The following is a 12,468-nucleotide window of genomic DNA, read 5'->3' as shown; positions in this document are numbered from 1 at the left end:
TTCTAAAGCCCCATTTACATTCACAATGTTTATTCTATCCAAACATGATTAGAAACTCATCCCTGTCACGTTGAGAACGTGTTTGGACCACCGTCTTTTATTGTTTGTCAAGCAAAAATTCTGCTATAGGGCGCCTTTATTATTTGACCCTGTCCTTCATTTTGTGATGTTTGAGAGGTGGCATTGATGGCTGCCTCCTGTCTCAATGACATTCAAGATTTGCAGTGTGAAAGCTGAGTGAGGAACAAGCAACAGGCCGAGAGTCCATTTGAATCTTTAGGCTGCATCTTCATTCTCCTCTTCCGTTGGTCAGGGCAGATCTCTGGCTGCGCTCCTGGACAAGAGGCTGCACTCTGTTCAACCACATAAGCTAAGCTCAAAGGGCATGAGCTTGTTTGGAGCTTACTCAATTTGAGGCTCCTTTTGAAACTATGATGCAGATGTTTGTTTGTTTATTGAACATATAAACAATTAGAAGACAAATAAAGATTTAAAAGAAGAAAACAACTTCATACAGCCATCAGTCACGGTTTACATGTTCAAAATGGAGTAGGAAGAAGTTGAAAACTTATCTGGTCTACCCTTATTCTTTGTATGTTTTGACTTATTTCATTATTGATACAATAATAGGTTATTATATTTCAATAAAGGAAAAATGTATACACTTGCTCATGTATGAAACTGCACTTTGACATGCGTACATTTGTCAGCAACATATGTACATGAAATTCATAATACATTTATGAATCATATCCTCATACAATTTTCATTACACTCATATTGATACATCTAAAAAATTGACATTTATGGAATTTTAGCAGCTCATGTCTGATTTACAAGATTTTTTGGGACTTTGCTATTGAACAATTTGGGTGTGGATCTGGTTCCACACCTTACCCCTGAAGCGGGGGAGATGGTACTGAAGTCAGGCCATACTCCTAAGTCTCAGCGCTCGAGGGCGGGCAGCAGGGGTCGGGCGCCGAATAGGCAGCCACTGTCTAGGAGTAGTGACAGGTCCAGATCACTGACCGGGAGGGTTGGGTCGAAACGCGTCGATGAGCTCTGTGAATCCCAGCCTGGTAGTGAACGGCGGTCAGGGCTGCAGGGTGAGAGTCCCCTTTCATGTGGCGCTGCCCGTTCTGAGTCTGCCACTTTTGATGCCACAACTGTTCCTATGGGCTTTATTTCCCAAGGGAATGAGGTTGCTCTGTCGAAGATGAATAGGAAGTGTAAACGGTAGTGTGGTGTCAGGATGATGAATAATATGCTGCTTGCCGACCCCACCTTTGTAAATAAAATGAAGCACCTTTTTGATTGTCTTGATGGTGAAATGGAAGTATGTGATTCTTTGATTGATTGGTGGGAACAGGCAAGGCTAGAATTAGAAAGCTATGCCTCCGTTAAAGTAAGCAGAGGAGGTGGGAGGAGTCCATCAGGGAGCGTACTGTCCGGAGCCACCTCCTGGGACTTGCCGCCACCTCTGGTGGTCCGGTAGATCCTGAGTATTTGGAGCTGCAGGAGGAGCTCAGGAATATACAGGTTAGTTGGGCTAGGGGGTCGGCACTTAGGTCCAAAGCCCAGTATGCGGTGGAGGGCGAGCGCTCCACTGCTTTCTTCTTTGGTTTGGAGAAGTCCAGGCAGGTTATATTTGGATAGCCTGTTGGATGAGTCAGGTAGATTACATAATGAATTGGATAATGTTTTTTGATATTGTAGGTAGTTTTTATTCCGATTTATTTGATAAATGAGGTAAGCTGTAGTCAGGCACTAGGTGTGCTTGATGTGTCTCCTAACTCTAGTGACGCTGATAGCTGTGACAAGCCTATTACCTTGGCAGAGGTTTTTGCAGCAATTAGGGGTCTCAATGCCTGTAGGAGTCCAGGAGAGGATGGATTGAGTGCTGAGTTTTATTGTGTTTTCGCTCACAGGTTAGCCACGATTCTTCATACTCTTTTTTGCGATATTAAGAGAGAGGGTCGGGTTTCAGACTCTTTTTCTCTGAGTATTGTGACTCTGATTTTTAAGAAGGGTGATAAGCGGTGCCTGGCCAATTACAGACCAATAAGACTTCTTAACACGGATTATAAAATATTGACAAAAGTAATGGCGCATAGGTTGAAAGGTGTGATAGATAAAGTGGTTGCCGGTACAGAGGTGTATTGTGTCCCGGGGCGGGACATTTCTGACACAATACTCTCCTTAAAGTGTTTGTTGAAGGAGATGCATGTCTCTGGTGGGATTCATGTTTCAGTTGATTTCAGTAAAGCATTTGATAGGGTCGAGCATAATTTTCTTCACCGTGTTTTGGAGAAATTTGGCTTTAAAAATGGCTTTGTAAACTGGATTAAGCTTTTGTATTCCAGTGTGGTTAGCCGTGTGAAGTGTAATGGACTCTTGTCGGATATCGTCCCTTTGCGGAGGTCGGTAAGGCAGGGGTGTCCTTTGAGTGCACTCCTCTATAGTATAGTGGCCGAGCCTTTGGCCGCTATGCTCAAGAGGGACGGGGCTGTGCATGGAATCGTGAGTCCATCTGTTAGGGAATATAATAATTTTAAATATGCAGATGATACCAATTTGGTTTTGCGCGACGTGGGGAGCCTCAATGTGGCTCTCCACATCCTAAATGTCTATTGCCTTGCCTCACGAGCAAAGATACATTTTGATAAGACGTCTGTGTCCTACTGTGGAGGCATTGTGGCCCCACCGAATGTTTGGGGCGTCAGGGATGCAGGGGATTCTTACAGGGTTCTTGGTGTGCCCTTGGATGGGGATGAGGTGACCTGTCGTGATTGTTTGTTGTCTGGCTTGTATAGTAGTGTGTGTACCCGTATGAATCTATGGAAAATGCGTGGTCTTCATTTGAAAGGTAGGGTGTTGGTTGTAAAGGTATTGTGCTTGTCTAAACTTGTTCATGCTCTTGCTGTGTATGATCTGCCGGGGGTGCAAATAAGTTTAGCGTTGCTGTCAGTAAATTTATCTCGCGCCGAGAGAGTGCACCTGTGGCACATAATGTTTTGATTGGTCAGTATGATCGGGGAGGGCTTCAACTGATTGACTTGGTGATTAGGAAGCATGCTTTGCGTCTTAAGTTGATTAAAAAGTTCCTCGACACCAGCTTCGATGCGGCGTGGAAGGACTTTTTTGCATCGCAGGTTGAAAAGTTGGGTGAGTATGGTGTTTATAATTTGTGTATGCTTCCCCAACAGGCTGCCCTGGATCTGGTCCCGCCTTTTGAGAGGGAAGTGTTTGAGGCGTGGGCTAGACTGCGGCCGTTTGTTGTGGGGCGGGATTTAGGTTTAGGAGGACCGAAGTGGTGAGGAAGGTGAGTGATATACGGGCTTGCATCTTGAGAAGGTGGAGCACACTCTATGAGAGTGCACCGCCTGTTCAAAATGCGTATGAGGGAGGGATTGACGGTGAGTCACCCCTAAATTTCGTTTGGGTTAAGGGGGAGGGATTGATGAGATTGGCAGAGACACCGACCCGTGTTTTATATAGTTTGCTGTTGACCCAGGTAGTTAGGTGCCCCACTGCAGAACATAGGTGGTCACAAGTATTCCCTGAGCAAGATACTGCATCTATTTGGGCTAATATTTATAATTGGTATACCCCACCCCAGTTTAGTAATTTTGCCTTTAAATTGCGACTTGTTTTTACATGTTGTATGTTGCACAGTATTCAGCCCGACAGGTTTGGTCGAGACTGTCCAGTGTGCGGAGGAGTTCCAGAGGATTTGCTTCACCTCACGTTCCGGTGTCCGGTGGTGCGGGGCTTCTGGACCCAGCTACAGGACCTCCTTGTCAGGAGATTGGGATTGAGACTCCCACCGCCGGCGGTTGATGTGGAGGACCTGGTGCGCAACATATACCTCTTTGACGCCAGGACTGCTGACCACTGGGCTGTCTTTGTGGGACTTTTGGCAGCCTATATCCGCCATCTCCATGCTGTCAGGGAGCACGAGTTCGTGGACACTTTTATTCAACGTAATGATTTATTTTCTTTTGATGCATCTGGACTCCCCCAGCTGAACATTTGAGGACTTCCCGCCTCGGAAAATTTCTGCTGTCATTATAATGACATTGGTTTTGGTTACTTTGATGTTTCTTTTAATTTGTGCCTAGTAGTTGGTGGTATTTTTTTTTGTAAGTATGTTTTTATTTCTGTGTTGTATTTTATATTAAAAGAGAAATAAAAGAACGCCCGATCTCAGAAGCTAAGCAAGGTCGGGCTGGGTTAGTACTTAAATGGGCGACCGCCTGGGAATACCAGGTGCTGTAAGCTTTTGCACCTGAGAAAAAAACATTTTGATTGCATGTTCAGCTCTCATCCTGACAGTTTACAGTGCGGCTGTCTGCTGGGAAGCAGCTTATGAACTTGACAGCTTTTGTGAAAGTTTACCTTTACTATGGAGGTACAAAAGCTTACAGCACCTGGTATTCCCAGGCGGTCTCACATCCAAGTACTAACCAGGACCAACCCTACTTAGCTTCCGAGATCAAACGAGATTGGGCGTTCTCAGGGTAGGAGACAAAACCAATGTCATAATAATGATAATGGCTCGAGGGCAAACCACCAGAGGGCGGGAAGTCCTCAAAGGTTCAACTAGGGGAGTCCAGATGCATCAAAAGAAAATAAATCATTACGTTGAACAAAAGTGTCCACGAACTCGTGCTCCCTGACAGCATGAAGATGGCGGAAATGGGCTGCCAAAAGTCCCACAAAGACAGCCCCGTGGTCAGCAGTCCTGGCGTCAAGGAAGTGGATGTTGCGCACCAGGAAAACAGTATATCTCCCAAAGGACAGGCAGAGATGAAGAGCCTCCCAGTTGCTCCCGCCAGCCAAATCAGCCCTCTGGATATCCCGACAGATGGGCCCGAAAAGCAGAAACCAGGGCTCGTCCATGTCCTCCACATCAACCGCCGACGGTGAGAGTCTCAATCCCAATCTCCTGAGAAGGAGGTCTGGACACCGCAACGTGAGGTGGAGCAAATCATCTGGAGTCTTCCGCACACTGGACAGTCTTGACCAAACCTGTCAGACTGAATACTGTGCAATATACAACATGTAAAAACAAGTCGATGTCGCAATTTAAAGTCAAAGTTACTAACCTGGGGTGGGGTATACCAATGATGAATATTAGCCCAACTGGATGCAGTATCTTGCTCAGGGAATACTTGTGACCACCTATGTTCTGCAGTGAGGCGCCTAACTACCTGGGTCAACAGCAAACAGTATAAAACACGAGTCGGTGTCTCTGCCAATCTCATCAACCCCTCCCCCTTAACCCAAATGAAATTTAGGGGTGACTCAACGTCATTTCCCCCCTCATACGCATCCTGAGCAGGCGGTGCACTCTCATCGAGTGTGCTCCACCTTCTCAAGATGCAATCCCGTATATCATATACCGTATATACCTTCCTCACCACTTCGGTCCTTCTAAACCTAAGACCCGCACCTCTAAACTTACCCCTGATAGACTCCATATCAAACCTACCTGCAGAATCTAACAACTGCCCAACCCGTTTTATACCTGCCCTTTCAAAAGACCCGCTGAACATGCTCTCCCTCCTTTCAGGAGCATCAGAGAGCATGTCAGGATTAAAACGCAAGGGCATTAGCCCTAGCTGCCACAGGGAGCAAGGGGCCGCCACAACAAACGGCCGCAGTCAAAAAAAGTCCTTCCACGCCGGAACTTTTTAATTAACTTGAGACGCAAAGCATGCTTCCTAACCACCAAGTCAATCAGTTTAAGCCCTCCCCGATTATACTGACCACTCAAAACGTTATGTGCCACAAGTGCACGCTTACGCCGCCAGATAAATTTACTGACTGCAACGCTAAACTTATTTGCAAACACCCCCAGCAAGTCATACACAGCAAACGCAAGAACAAGTTTAGACAAGCACTGTGCATTAACAACCAACACCCTACCTTTTCAAATGAAGACCACGCATTTTCCATAAATTCATAAGGGTACACACACTACTATACAAGCCGGACCACAAACCATCACGCCAGGTCACCTCATCCCCACCCAAGGGCACACCAAGAACCCTGTAAGAATCCCCTGACGCCCCAAACATTCGGTGGGGCCACAATGCCTCCACAGTAGGACACAGAAGGCTTATCAAAATTTATCGTTGCTCCTGAGGCAAGGCAATAGATATTTAGGATGTAGAGAGCATTGAGGCTCCCCACATCGCGCAGAACCAAATTGGTATCATCCGCATATTGAAAAATTGTATATTCCCTACCAGATGGACTCACGATTCCATGCACAGCCCCGTCCCTCTTGAGCATAGTGGCCAAAGGCTCGGCCACTATACTATAGAGGAGTGCACTCAAAGGACACCCCTGCCTTACCGACCTCCGCAAAGGGAACATATCCTACAGGAGTCCATTACACTTCACACGGCTAACCGCACTGGAATATAAAAGCTTAATCCAGTTACAAAGCCATTTTTAAAGCCAAGGAGAGTATTGTGTCAGAAATGACCCTGGGACAAAATACGCCTGTGTACCTATCACACCTTTCAACCTACGTGCCATTACTTTTGCCAATACTTTATAATCCATGTTAAGAAGACTTATTGGCCTGTAATTGGCTAGGCACCGCTTATCACCCTTCTTAAAAATCAGAGTCACAATACTCAGAGAAAAAGAGTCCGAAACCCGACCCTGTCTCTCAGTATCGCGCAAAAAAAAGAGTATGGACAATCAGGGCTAACCTGTGAGCGAAAACACAATAAAACTCAGCACTCAATCCATCCTCTCCTGGACTCCTACAGGCATTGAGACCCCTAATTGCTGCAAAAACCTCTGCCAAGGTAATAGGCTTGTCACAGCTATCAGCATCACTAGAGTTAAGAGACACATCAAGCGCACCTAGTGCCTGACTACAGCTTACCTCATTAATCCTTCCACTATCAAATAAAGCAGAATAAAAACTACCTACAATATCCAAAACCTTATCCAATTCACTATGTGATCTACGCGACTTATCCAGCAGGCCATCCAAATATAACTTGCTCTGCCTTGACTTCTAAAGACCAAAGAAGAAAGCAGTGCAGCCCTCCACTGCCTACTGGGCTTTGGACCTAAGTGCCGACCCCCTAGCCCGACTAACCTGTATATTCCTGAGCTCCTCCTGCAGCTCTAAATACTCAGGATCTACCGGGCCTACACCAGAGGTGGCGGCAAGTCCCTGGAGGTGGCTCCGGACAGTACGCTCCCTGATGGACTCCTCCCACCTCCTCTGCTTACTATAACGGAGGCACAGCTTTCTAATTCTAGCCTTTGCCTGTTCCCACCAATCAATCAAAGAATCACAAACTTCAATTTCACCATCAAGACAATCAAAAAGGTGCTCTATTTTATTTACAAAGGTGGGGTCGGCAAGCTGCATATTATCAAAACCCCAGACCCCCACATTCCTCTTACCACCCAGGAAGTCAAGGTTGACAGAGAAAAGGGAGTGACCACTCCAGCCCACACATGCATAGGAGCTGCCACTACTATATTTCCATAAAGCACTTGAAACAAAACACAGATCAATCCGATACTGGAAGAGGACCCCCCGCTCCACCTGACGCCGGGAATAGTCCCTTTTTAGGGGGTTAAGACCTCTCCAGACTTCGGACAGATCAGCAGCCACTGCAGCATCTATTAAATAACCTCTACTAACACCATTCCTAAATGTGTTGTTCGGACCAAGATCGAGTTTAGACAAAGCTACATTAAAGTCTCCAATCAAAATAGAGGAATCAGTAACATAAGGGACAACAGAAAAGAAGAAGGTTTTCCTCTCCATCTCTTCACTAGGCGCATAAATATTAATTAGGCGGAATTTAGTAGAGCAACGCTGAAAATCAATCACAATAAAGCGGCCATGTGGGTCCGCATGCACAAGAGAAGACGCGCCAAAAACACCCGGCTTGACTAGGACAGCCACACCACGGGAGTTTACAGAGCCCGAAGCACAGGTACACCCGGTCCCGCATCCTGATAGAACAGGACCTCCCTCAATCCAGGGGCGTGTTCAATTTCAACCGCAGGTGGGGGACACCCACCGTCCTCACCCCCACCCCCTTCCCCTGGGTCAGAGGCGAGGTGGCCAGAGCACCCACACACAGAGAGAAACTGATGACAGTCCTTACATTTAGAGGCCCTGGGCTCTGTACACTCACTTGCGTAATGGCCTTGAGCCCCACACCGCTTGCAACAAAAATCAGGGCAATCACGCATCACATGGTCAGGCTGGAGACACCCCCTGCACACTTTCACTTGCCTGTCACGAATGACCCGGAAATATTCAGCACCCCCACCCCCCCTCTCCCCTTCTTCCGCAGTGTTAAACAGAATACGGTAGATAACGCACCTGGTCTGTAAAGCGGACCTTGGACACGGCCGAAACACCACAGGCGAGGAGCTTCTGAAGAATGTCCTCGTCCCCAATATAAGCTGGCAGGCCCATGAAAGAAACAACAAGCTCATCAACACTAATATCCCTCCCATGAACCCTAGTTTCCCCAATCCTTAACTAATCTAACAATTTCCCAACTGGGATGCCACAGTCATTTCAAACCTGTCTTTTGTTATCATTCGACAGGCCAGAATCATGCCACAGACTTCCTTAGTAGTCCTCAGTAGGGCCAACGAAGACAGACCCACACCACCCTCAAGCTCCAAAAACAGTCAGTTCCTTCTCAAAAATCACCTTTTGCATATTTGTCACACTCATACTTTCTCGAATATCATCGCCAACCTTCCTTCCAGCAGACTCTCCATTCCAGACGACCTGGGCCCAGCAGCGGCCACATCCATTATACCAGTCCAAACCAAGCAAAAGCTCAGGGGTAAAATTAAACCCTCCTCCACAGCCAAGAAAGCTGGGAGGAGTAACAACTGAAAACTAACAAAAAAATAAACAAAAGAAAATCAAAAACAACAAAGAACACAAAACCAAATATTGAGGAGCACACAGCTCACACTGACACAGACAGGCACAATCAGACACAAATGTGACCACTCAACAACACCTGAGCGTTCTCAGGGTAGCATGGCTGTGAGCCGATAGGAGGTCCACACTCTTTAAAGGTTACACTCATTCAGACAAGATGTTTGTTTCTGGACGGCCTCCGAAGTCCTAACATTTTCCGAACACATCCAAACGCCCCATCTTCAGTTCCGAACACTTTCCTAAGGTCCAAACACATTTTTAACAGGTCCGAACATTCCTAACGAGATCAAAGTGTTTCAAGCTTTGAGGGGGGAGAACATATACGGTAAACACTGTTTTTGTATAAAGTTGGGGTGGGTCCACTTGAAGGACACACATTTGGAGAGATTACTGATTCAGTGGATTCATTTGTGTCTTTCAGAAACTTTCTGTAATAATAACCTTGCAAGGGAAACCTCTTCACAGATCTCAACTTTGAAGTTTATTTTAACACGCAAGAAAACAAAGAACGTTTTCTAACAATATTCACAATCATTTATTTTTGAAGGAGCATCTGGTTGTTGTTTTTTGTTAGCTGGGAGTTAGTAAATGTTAGTTGTTTGAGTTCTGGAGGTCCTGGAACCTGCGTCCCTTCCAATGGAGCTGTTGGAGTCGGAAATGGTCTGTTGGTGTGACATTCAAACAGAGTCCAGCCTTTGGCTGAGTTAAGTGAAATTTGCATATTCATTAATGCAACAGGATGAGCTTGTAGCCAATTCAAATTTGATGAGGCCAATGCTTTAGCCAATTTTTCTTTAATATTTCTATTCATTCGCTCAACCTGTTCTTGGTATTGGGGATAATACACTGAACCAAATGTGTTTTAATCCCAATGCCTTTTCTACCGCTTGTAGATGTTTGTTTTTGAAATGGGTTCCATTGTCTGATCACATTGATGGTATGTAATGATTAATCAAATGTTTTACCACGATATTTGCTGTTTCAGATTTGCATGGATATGCCTCTGGCCATCCTGAAAAGGAATCCACTATTACCAGCAAATATCTGTATCCTGACACTGGTTTTATCATGTCAGTGAAATCCATCAAAACCACCTGACCCAGAGCTGTCACGTCCGGCCGGACCGTGAGTGCTCTGGGGAGGTTTAGATGTATGCATACTATTATACCTTTTACAAACACTGCAGTCCTGCAGTTCATTTTTAACAATTTGTCTCATGAAAGGATGCCACCAGGTGTGTAATTGCCAAAATGTTTCTTCCACACCTAAATGGCATATTCCATGGGCTTCAGAAATGAGATTTTTCAATTGTTTCTGAGATTGAATGCATTTACCTTCTTTCCGCCATATACTTCATCTTTTTGTCCCCCTTTGGACATCCACACACTCTTTCCTCCTGGACTTACTTTTTCCTGCCACAGCTTGACTGTTTCTGTTATCATTCAGACTCACTTACAGTTAGTTGGAGTGTAGGTCGGTACCCCGCAACCTTTTTTGCTGCTCGATCTGCTAATTCGTTTCCATTCTTTTAATGCAACATAAACTGTCATGTGTGCATATTTTTCCAGTGGAGTTGATGCATACAGACAAAACTTGTCAACTTCCTCCTTCCCCCTTCTGATAAAGGGCAGCAGAAACACTGCTGGTCTTTTCAGGAACATCCAGATAAAATACGCGACTGAAATAGTGCAGTAGTGAAAATATGCTGTTTCAAAGAGATGAAGAGCAGAGACCTCGTGGCTTTAAGATAAAAAGTGTCAGATGGAGCTGTCAGCAAGCACCAGGAAAACAACAGGGGGCAGTTCAAATGTAGACAGCAACTGGCAAAGACAGCCGTTAAAGAGTCCAGTTGAAAGAACAAAGCCTTGAGGCAGGCGATTGTAATGCAAAAAAAAGCATTAGCCAGGTCAATGCAAGAGAAATGAGTGTGGGCTGATGCAATTTGAGACAATGCGGAGTGAGGACTCCGGGACAGAAAAAGTAGGAGTTAAGACGGCCGCATTAACTCTTTTACTGCCAAAAACGTTAAATAACGTTTAGTAAAAACCTACGGAGGGGCGCCAAAGACGTTAAAAGACGTTCACTAGACGTTTTCAGAAAAGGGATGCTGTGAGTGCCAGCCGATTTAAGCATTTTGACTGATCTTTCAAGGTCCACAGAAAATTGTCTGTTTGGACTATGGAAACACACATACTACCAAATGAAAGATTGAACCTTCATCTTTTGTTTCTACCTTATTCCGTTCTTTAGTAATCAACAATAGAAAATGGTTAGTTTCACCAAATGCGCTTGTTTTGGACCAAAATACGGAGAAATCAAGCTTTTAGTGAAACGATATTATTTCATGCACTCTAGTGAATTTTACACTTTTTTTTGTCCATGAATGATGTCACAAACACCTAAATAGTGCTTTACTTCTATAAAACACTACCACCAAGAATGAAAAAGTGTTTTTTGATAGCAAAATACGTTTATTTACATTGAACAGTGTAACAATTTGACAACAATTTGGCAAACTATTTACAAATGTGTGCAACTGTGGTACTATTTACAATTATGTGGATGTTTCAACGACAGTTTTTCTTTTTGTGTAACACTCCCCTGCGTGCAAGGAGACGCAACAGGATTTGCACAACAGATTAGTTTCACTGCGATTGCCTCTTCGCGTGCAGAAGCTACACTTTCTTGCCGGCCGTTTTTTCCGGGGAATAGCAAGTATATACTGCAGTGTGTGTTGCCATCAAGTCTACTATCAGGATCATGCTACGGTTACGTTACGGTGGTGTTACGTCTGGCTTCCTCATGTCCTTCAGTTCCTATACCGGGTGGTAGATGTTCTGATCCATCTTATCCACTCCATTCATGGTGGCATCGTAGTCCAGAACCAGTGTCTTCTCCGTGATCAGACTGTACCCGCTCCTCCGATGAATATGCATTGGACTCGGGGTACTCTCCATCGTCCGATCGAATGTCCGCTTGTGCAGCTCCGCGTTTTCCGCCGTTAGCATCGCTAGCCGGTGAGGCTTTATGACGTGAGAATAACGGCCGCGTCAATGCTTCCAATTGTGGCGTCAACCTCGGGAGTCACCATCATCATCATCATCAATGTGCATTGGTCGATGCTTTTCGACTACTCTCCATCGTCCGATCGAATGTCCGCTTGTGCAGAAGTGCCCGGTCGGTTGTGCTGCGCGTTTTCCGGCGTTAGCATCGCTAGCCGGTGAGGCTTACTACGTGATCATAACGGTCGCGTCAACGGTTCCAACTTCGGCGTCAAGCTCGGAGTCACCATCATCATCATCGTCGACATCAATGCGCTTTTTAGTATTGATCGATGCTTTCCGTCTTTGAAAAAAATGCTCAAGCGTGAGCTGCTAGCAACCGGTCGCCATTGTTGCTTCATCAGCCATTGTCCCCTCAACACTCTAGCTCCGCCTCACGTCTTCTACTGACGCCCACCCAATCTTGTCCAAAGAGAGTCATCGCTGCCATCTAGGGGCCAAAACGAC

Source organism: Leptonotus elevatus, chromosome 1, assembly GCF_054856555.1.
Source record: "Leptonotus elevatus isolate MCC_2025b chromosome 1, RoL_Lele_1.0, whole genome shotgun sequence".
Classification (NCBI taxonomy): domain Eukaryota; kingdom Metazoa; phylum Chordata; class Actinopteri; order Syngnathiformes; family Syngnathidae; genus Leptonotus; species Leptonotus elevatus.
This window is presented reverse-complemented; position numbering follows the sequence as displayed.